This window comes from Salarias fasciatus (genome assembly GCF_902148845.1).
Source record: "Salarias fasciatus chromosome 7 unlocalized genomic scaffold, fSalaFa1.1 super_scaffold_4, whole genome shotgun sequence".
In the NCBI taxonomy this organism is placed as follows: Eukaryota; Metazoa; Chordata; class Actinopteri; order Blenniiformes; family Blenniidae; genus Salarias; species Salarias fasciatus.
Genome location: NW_021941229.1, coordinates 15,198,494 through 15,206,576, shown reverse-complemented (window position 1 = coordinate 15,206,576; position 8,083 = coordinate 15,198,494).

Sequence of the window (8,083 nt, the reverse complement as noted above, 5' to 3'; positions counted from 1 at the left end):
AGTCAGCCGACAGCGGCGGATAATGTGCGCCTGGATCCAGTCCGAGGGCCAAATCTCATCAAACTACTAAATATCCTTTCAGTCCTGACAAACGCCTCAACCTGACATTCATTGGAAACGCATTTTGCACTGCCATCTAGAGCTGCTAAATGATGTTTCTCAATCAGTCTTAGTCAATTTATAGCGTTTAATTTTTTTTTGAATGAAAAACGTCCAAATTTGTGAGTACCAAAAAAAAAAAAAAAAAAAAAAATGAAACACACTTGAGTTCAGGGGCCACATACAGCCCAGTATCATCTCGAAGTAGTCATACCAGTAAAATAGTGCCATAAAAACCTTTAAATTTCCACTGAATTTTTTTCTTTGCTGATGCAAATAAAACGTAATAGACATTGACACAGAACCAAACAATTACTACTGAAAATGGCTACAATCTCAACACAAAGCCAGTTTCAGCGGTGAAAAATAAAGTGAAATGTATCAAAAACTTGTGCTATAGTAATTGCTGTTCAGCATTTTTTTTTAAAACAAACTCATGGTTTTTTAGGCTAATGCTAGTTTTTTTATCTTTTATGACAGCATCAAGAATATCTCAGCTCCAGTCTGTGTTTTGAACCTTTAAAAAAAGATAGTCACACCATTGACATTATCTTAAGTCATAAAACTATAAATCCTTATGATTATCATCACTTTTGAGTCATTAGAAAACTCTTATACATTATAATATACTATAATGTCAACAGTTAAAACACAGCCATCACTGAAACATCACTATGAACAAACAATCCTCATGTCATCATCAAACCCTGTACATTGCCAGAATCAACTCTTTGCATCCCTTTTTGAATTGGCACGCATTTGACAACCCTTCAGTCTCCATGCTTAATTTGTGCCAGAGTTTTACAGCACAAACTGTTACACAACAACTTTTTAGAGTAGTATGGACTTTATGGGTTTCAAACTGTAACTTTCCTCTTAGATCATAGCCATTGTCTGTTACAGAACAGGTAGTGGATATTGACAGGTAATAAGTTATTCTTTGCTTTGTAAATTATTTGAATAGTTTTAAACTCTACAAGATCCATACATTTTAAAACTTTTGATTTTCAGAAAAGCGGATTTGTATGTTCTTGAAAGCCAACATTGTGTACAATTGTTGTGGCTCTTTTTTGCAGTATAACAAATCTTTTCAGGGAACTAGCATAAGGATTTGGCTGAATAAATCTGTTTAAAAACCCACCTCTGACACTCCTGCTTTACAGATGACCTTGTAAAATAGTTTGATGTTTGGAGAAGCTGTATTTGATTTTCATGGCATAAGTAAAAGCTACTATGTGTGATAAAAATACTGTAAAGAATTTTGGGTACAAAAAAGGAGCTTTTCTGTTGTACTGCAATTTTCTGAGACGTACTTGTACTTTACAGTGAAAGCTCCATGACTCATGACAAACATTTTTCTAAGTTATATTAATGTACTGAAATGACCCTACAGTGGTGTCGTGGTTAGCACTCTTGTGTCAGACTGAAAAATGTTTCTGTTTTGAGGCCAGGATTTCTGTGTGGGCTTTCTCAGGCACCCTGGTCGGCGTTTGTCCTGTGATGGTGACCCATCTACGTAACCTACCTTCATTTTTAGTGGGCTTAGATCTTCTCCAGCTCCGTGTGACAACTAGTTACATAAAATCTAACAGGAGGAGGGAAGAACATGCTCATACCAATGTGACACACTGCTAGACTGACCTTTGTAATCTGCCGTGATAATGTGCCCACACCCTTCCTTCAGCTGGGACTGATAAAGATTTACCTCATTTAGGTCAAGATGTCACAAACCATGGAAATCTCGACAGAACATGACAGAGTGCCACAGTGGAGATCCAGCGATAGCAATCCACAGAAGGCGCAAGAATAAGCAACGTCAATTAAAAATGTTTGTGATAGAAATAGATACTAAGAAAGTGCTTTGATCCTTTGCTTGTTTATTCTTGCAGAATATCTGCTGACTGGATTGACCTGTTTCCCTTGTTTTACAGGGTGGTAAACGTTTTAAACAGGAGCACTCACCACACATGCTGAGTTGTTTTCAGTCTCAATGCATCTGTATTTAACAAACCTCAGCTAAAGGGCAATCATTTCCACTGTAGACGTCAAAGGCTGATTTCCAATCCTCTTCTTGAAAGCTTTATTAGCTCTGCCAAAGATTTTATATGAACAAACACTGTAACATCCCACCTGGCATCCCTGAGGTATAATATTCGCCCCTCAATATTGAAGTGTTGAGGACAGAAAACAGCAAACGCTTGGTGAGTCGTGCAAAAGTCCAGCTCCAGACAGGGTTTTGTCATTCAGCTGGCCTTTGACATTAGATTCAGATTCAAAAATACTCACGACAAGAAATCCTGAGTGGATACTCAGTGTCTCCACAGCATGGACATAACAATCCCCTCAGTCTGTAACTGCTGGCAAGATGACATTTAGCTTTTAATTAAATGGTTTAAACAGTTTCTGAAAACAATCACGGTTATTGTGATCTTGGGTATTTCACATCTTTTACATCATCTGGTCAACATTTCAATTAGCTTTTCTCAGCAATGACCGCTATGGCCTCCAGAACCAACAGCAGAGCTGGAGAGTCTTTGTCTTGTTCTTTTCAAGGAACCTTACCAGGAATGAGTTCTTTGGAATAACTAAAATACCACTGAATCATTAAAATGAAGGTCTTTAACATTTTGTAAAAAACTGTCAACATACAGAAACAGATAAAGACCTTAATAATCACCTTTTTTTCTCTGGGTATGATCTATGTGTTGAATAAACTCTGATGTCTTCCGGTAGAGATTTTGCCTATAGTAGAGACATTTTAAATTTCTTCTGAAGGAGAGTTCTGAAAGACTAGTTTCCAAAAAGGAGTCAGCTGATCTTCTACAAGTTGTCAACGTAGTCACAGCGATGTGGTCATTCGGTTTCAATATCAGAACATAAAATTACCAATCCTAATGATTATTTTGTGTGTGATCCACACAAACCAACAGGAAACGTGCATATAATGCTACATCTTGTTTATGATGAACAGACAGACCCGTGTTGAGATGGATGCATACAGAGATGGACTAAGTGAGGAGAGGATATACTTGACAAAAAAAGAAACTTCACACATTCTAATCTTGATGATCTAATCTAATCTTTGCCTCTGAAGTTTTCTGCACTGAACTTGTGTGCAGAATGGCGTCATCGAAATAGTGAAGCTTACAGAACACACGGCAACAAATATTGCAGAATAAAACAAAAGTATGATATTTATTGTCACTGTCTGAACTCAAACAGTGGGCGCCTCGGGGACAGAAGCAGTATTTCAGTCTGTTTATTGAAGTTTGAAAGAGTTGTGTGTCATTCCACAAGGCAGCAGGGAGAACAGGTGATGTCCAGGGCGGGCTCCGTCCTTCAAAATACAGCAGGACTTACAGCACCTATAGCAGGACTTCACCTGAGGCCAGATGTTTGTAATCCAGGAGATCCAGCTCACATTAAAGTGACTGTCTGGCCGCCTCACCCAACATTTACTGAGCTTGGACAGATCCCAAGTGGTCCAGGCCTGACTCAGCAAAACGGCTTCAAGACATGGAGTTCACAGTACTTCACTGTGAGGATTATGTTCTCATGTTGTTATGCGGTGCCCTTTTCACATCGTGCTGCATTTTCTTCCTGAACAATTCAGCCTCAGTTTCACCAGTCCACAAAAGATTTTCCAAGTCGCATTGTGACGTAGTGCTGCATGGTTCTCCCAAACAATCCAGCCTTAGTTCTAGTCATCCATGACATATTTACCAGGAAGACTTGTGCTTGTGTCTAGGTTCTCTTTAGGAAACCCTGAGTACGTTTAGTTTTTCCTCTTGTCTTTGGGAAAAGATGCCTGCTTACACTGTGGTGTCTTTCCATAAACACCATGTTTAACGTTCTGTGTATTACACATTCACGAACATGCACTAGTGAAACAAGTGGAGGCACAGTCAGGGATGGCGAAGATGACTGTATTCGCCCACAACTCATATTTGCATCTACTCCACCTCCATCTCCACCCTCGCCAAACTACAAGCATGCATTTCTAAGAGATAATGCCACTAGGTGTGACTCCACTTCCTTTTTCCTGTCACTGAGCTGTCAGAATGCATTGAGTCAACCTGGCTCTGAACCTGCAACTAGTCAATGCAGCCACAGGTGTTACTTTCTTCCCTTTGTTTTTACTGTATGCTAATATAACAACGGATTTGCAGCTGTGTGTGTCCAATTGTGACTGACAACACTTTAATGCAGTCTCCAACATTATACTTTAATGTGAATGAACAATGCCTCAATAACAGCTACAAATGTACAATACATTGTAATACAGCTTTCTGGATGTTGACAATGGGCACGGCACATGATCAGAAGTCAGGTTCAGTTTACAATGGAACCAACAATTGTGCTTGAAAATAGAAAACTTTCCCGTGAGGGCTTAGCCGGGGCCAGATAAGACTGTGTCTCTGCTGTAGATAAAGATGCCATTAGGGTTTAGAAAGGGGTCAGTGGGATTCCCTCTAGCCAAAGAGTGTGCGGATTACCAAAGTCTGCAAAGAGCTGCTTTTCTTCCAGATTACGTACAATCTGTTCTCAGCTACAGAGTCACATATTCACAAGACAGAGGCAGCATGTAGCACAAAGCAACAAGGATTTGATTTTATTATTATTATTTTTTTTTTTTACTGGAGCATTCATCAACTTCCCTCATACAGCAAAACGGGTGCAACTGAGGTTTGTCAGAGCAGCAGTAGCCTCTACTGCTATTGAAAACAACTTATCTTTACTGTTTGAAATGTCAATGCATGTGGCTTCAGGAACAGTCCGTTACCATCCTTTCTGTCCGAACTGTGAAGCTCACAGAAAAGAAAGTTTTTCTTCTCCTGCTGGATGCAGAAAGACAGGAATAAACTAGGGGTGCGCCGATGCAACACCGTGCCGCCACACGCTCCAGCTCGCTGCTAATGAGTGTTTAATCATGTTGAGCATTTAGCATCACTGGTGCACGAGCCCCGAAAACTCTTTAGCATGTGGCATGCAGGATGGCTCAGAGTAAAATCATCCTGGATCCACGGAGCAGCTAATCTCATAAAGGACACTGGGCTCATTCTGCTGGCCCCAAATGTCACAAACTATAGCTTCTGCCTCCTCTTGATATTAAGGCAGATCATAGTTTACAGTCTGGATTAGATTTTTCATTCTCATTAAGATTAAAGAATATCCAAAACACGGACATCGAAAACTGAGAAATATAGTACATAGAAAAGGGTATTTTCATGATATTCAGATACAGAACATGACACTAGCCCTTGCAAAGTCAGTGAAGGATACTTTATATCAATGTTTATGATTGTAAGATATGCTATGAGCAGAAAAAATGAGGTAATATCTGAACAGCAAGTAAGTATATTGCAAAATAAAAAGTCCCTCCTTAGCTTTATTTCAACCCCTCTGGAATGATGTGTATTATTGATGAGCAGCTTGTCTCTTTTTTGGATTATGACAGCTGCAATAAAGCAGCACAGCTCGGAGCGGCCACGCTGCTTTGTTTGCTGGGAATAGGACCTTCCTAACATGCCGCTTGAACACAGCATTAAGTGCACTGAAGAAGAGCAGACAAGTCTATCCAGTACCAAGTTTACACAAGACGAACCTAGACATCAATCTGGATCGACAAGTCCTCTGACCTCAGCTGACGCTGAAATCTTCATCCTCAGGCAGATCCTCTGCACCGGAGGAAGTTACGGTTATCTTTCATCTGTAAACAAAGAACCACAAAATCAGGCTTAGTGGAAAATCAGGCTCAGTGTGGCTTGACCTTAAAACAAAATGAAACAGGATCACCGGTTTAAAACAATAAACAGAGAGAAGAGAAAACAAATGTCAACTGACTCCTCAATCATGTGTTCTTCCCTGAAAATTTTGCACTCAAGCGCAACTGATGTTACATAACCTTATTTGTAGATAAGCAGAAGGAAATGTTCAATGGTTTGAGAGGAAAATGCTCCAAAGTGCATCTGTTTACAATACCTGACACACACAAACTCACACACAGAATTAAAAATTATTCAGTCTCACACATGCACAGGAGGAACGTACGGTTCCTTTTGTCACTTAGTTGATGATGGTTGTTTTAAGGCTGCTCCCTCCCGGATTTGTCACAGCGGATCATCGTCCATGTTTGACTTGGAGCAGGTTTTAAGACGGACGGTTTTGCCATCACAATCCTCAGTAAGATTTTGGAGCGGTGTGATTTCACAATCAATCCTCCAGCCAGAAGCTGTTCTATCTGGAGCCCAGGGGTCTGCAACGCACTGCTCCTAAGCCAGATGTGGCTCTTCAGCCAGATGTGGCTCCCTGCAGCTTTCACAAAATGATGTGTAAATAGTTCTCTAAAGAATGAAAACCTCTGACACAATTGAAATGGTGTTAATTGCTAAAAGTAGCTGAGTTTGCCAAAACAAGAAAACAATTCTAAAGCTTGTTAAAAAAAAAAAAAAACCTTTTTAAATATCCACAACTGTTAAAATGGATGAAAAGCTAACTAGCACGGGCAAACAGATACAATCACTAAAATGACTTAACAGTTGAAATTAAAATAAAATGTTAATGCTTCTCAGTTTTTGTTGTTAAAATATCACTAATTTAACATAAACTGCATTTCAGCAAATACAGCTAAATTAAATATGCAAATTCAAATGTTGTATGGTCTTTTTGAACATTAAGCGCGTTTATGGCTCCAGACAAATTGCACAATGGAAACAAAGAATAAACTAGATACAAAGTACAATGTATAAAGTACAACAAAGAGAAAGCAGTTAAAATGACACTATCATTGTAAACTGCTGATCAAAACGTCCATCTTCTCTACCGCTGTATGTGGTGTTGGGAGATCACAGGGCACCGGAGCCAGTCCCAGGTAATTATGGGTAAGGATCCACCCTCGACAGGTCGCCAGTCCATCACAGGGCAAACACAGGGAGACAAACTGCACACACTCACATTCAATTAACCTCACATGCATGTTTTCAGACTGTTGGAGGGAACTCCAATACCCACGCGCACACACTGCCTATATTTGTGCACCAACAGGTCAAACTAAAAACTTGAATGACGTTCGATGCCATTGTTGCTACAATAAAAACATTTATTGTTCTGAAATAATCATGAGAGGAACAAAACAAGGACAATTAGTTCAGTTTTAAACTACTGATAAACAAAGCCACCCCTTAATGTTCCCTATGAGAACAATGTGCCTCAACAGCTCTGACACCATGACCTTATTATCATGGCCAAAAGAGGGCGCTGTGGCAACAAGTGCTGGAATGCTTGAAAAGTGCTGCTTTTGCATGACCTGTGGGGTGACATAATTTAGAAGAATAAAGACTCAAACGGAACAACAAGTAAGTATGAACAAAGCAGTACAGTTTGAATGAAGGAAATTCAAGTCATTCAATGTGGCTCATGCCCAAAAAAGGAATTCAAGGAAATTAATGTAGTTTTTTGTAAATATGGTTTACTATGCAAATTTATGTGAAAACAAAAAAAAAAAGAGGTATTAATATACAGTGTGTGCCTTCTCGGGGCAGCAGGGTGGGGTAGTGGTTAGCGCCGCTTCCTCACAGTGAGAAATTCATTTCATGTTCTCCATCTCCTGCATGTGTATGTGGGTTAGATCATATTATATAATTCCTCAAAAAAAAATGTGTGTGTGGTATTGTCAGTTTCTCCGTGTTTGCTATAATAAAGTGGTGACCTGCCCAGGGTAGACCCTCCATCAGTCCAGATGGGATCAGCTCCTGTCTGCACCGAATAAAGAGGGACGTACACACTTCTGTCCACCAGGTAGCAGTATTCACCACAAAACCAAAAACCTCTACACAAAACAAGTTTTCCGGGTGAGTTTATCTTCATTTGGTGATATTGATCTCAGCGGTATATCCATAATGTCTTCAGTTTCATCATGCACTGTATTCACAGATTCGGTGCAAAGAATGAAGCAAATATTGAATCAATAACTCGCATTCCACTC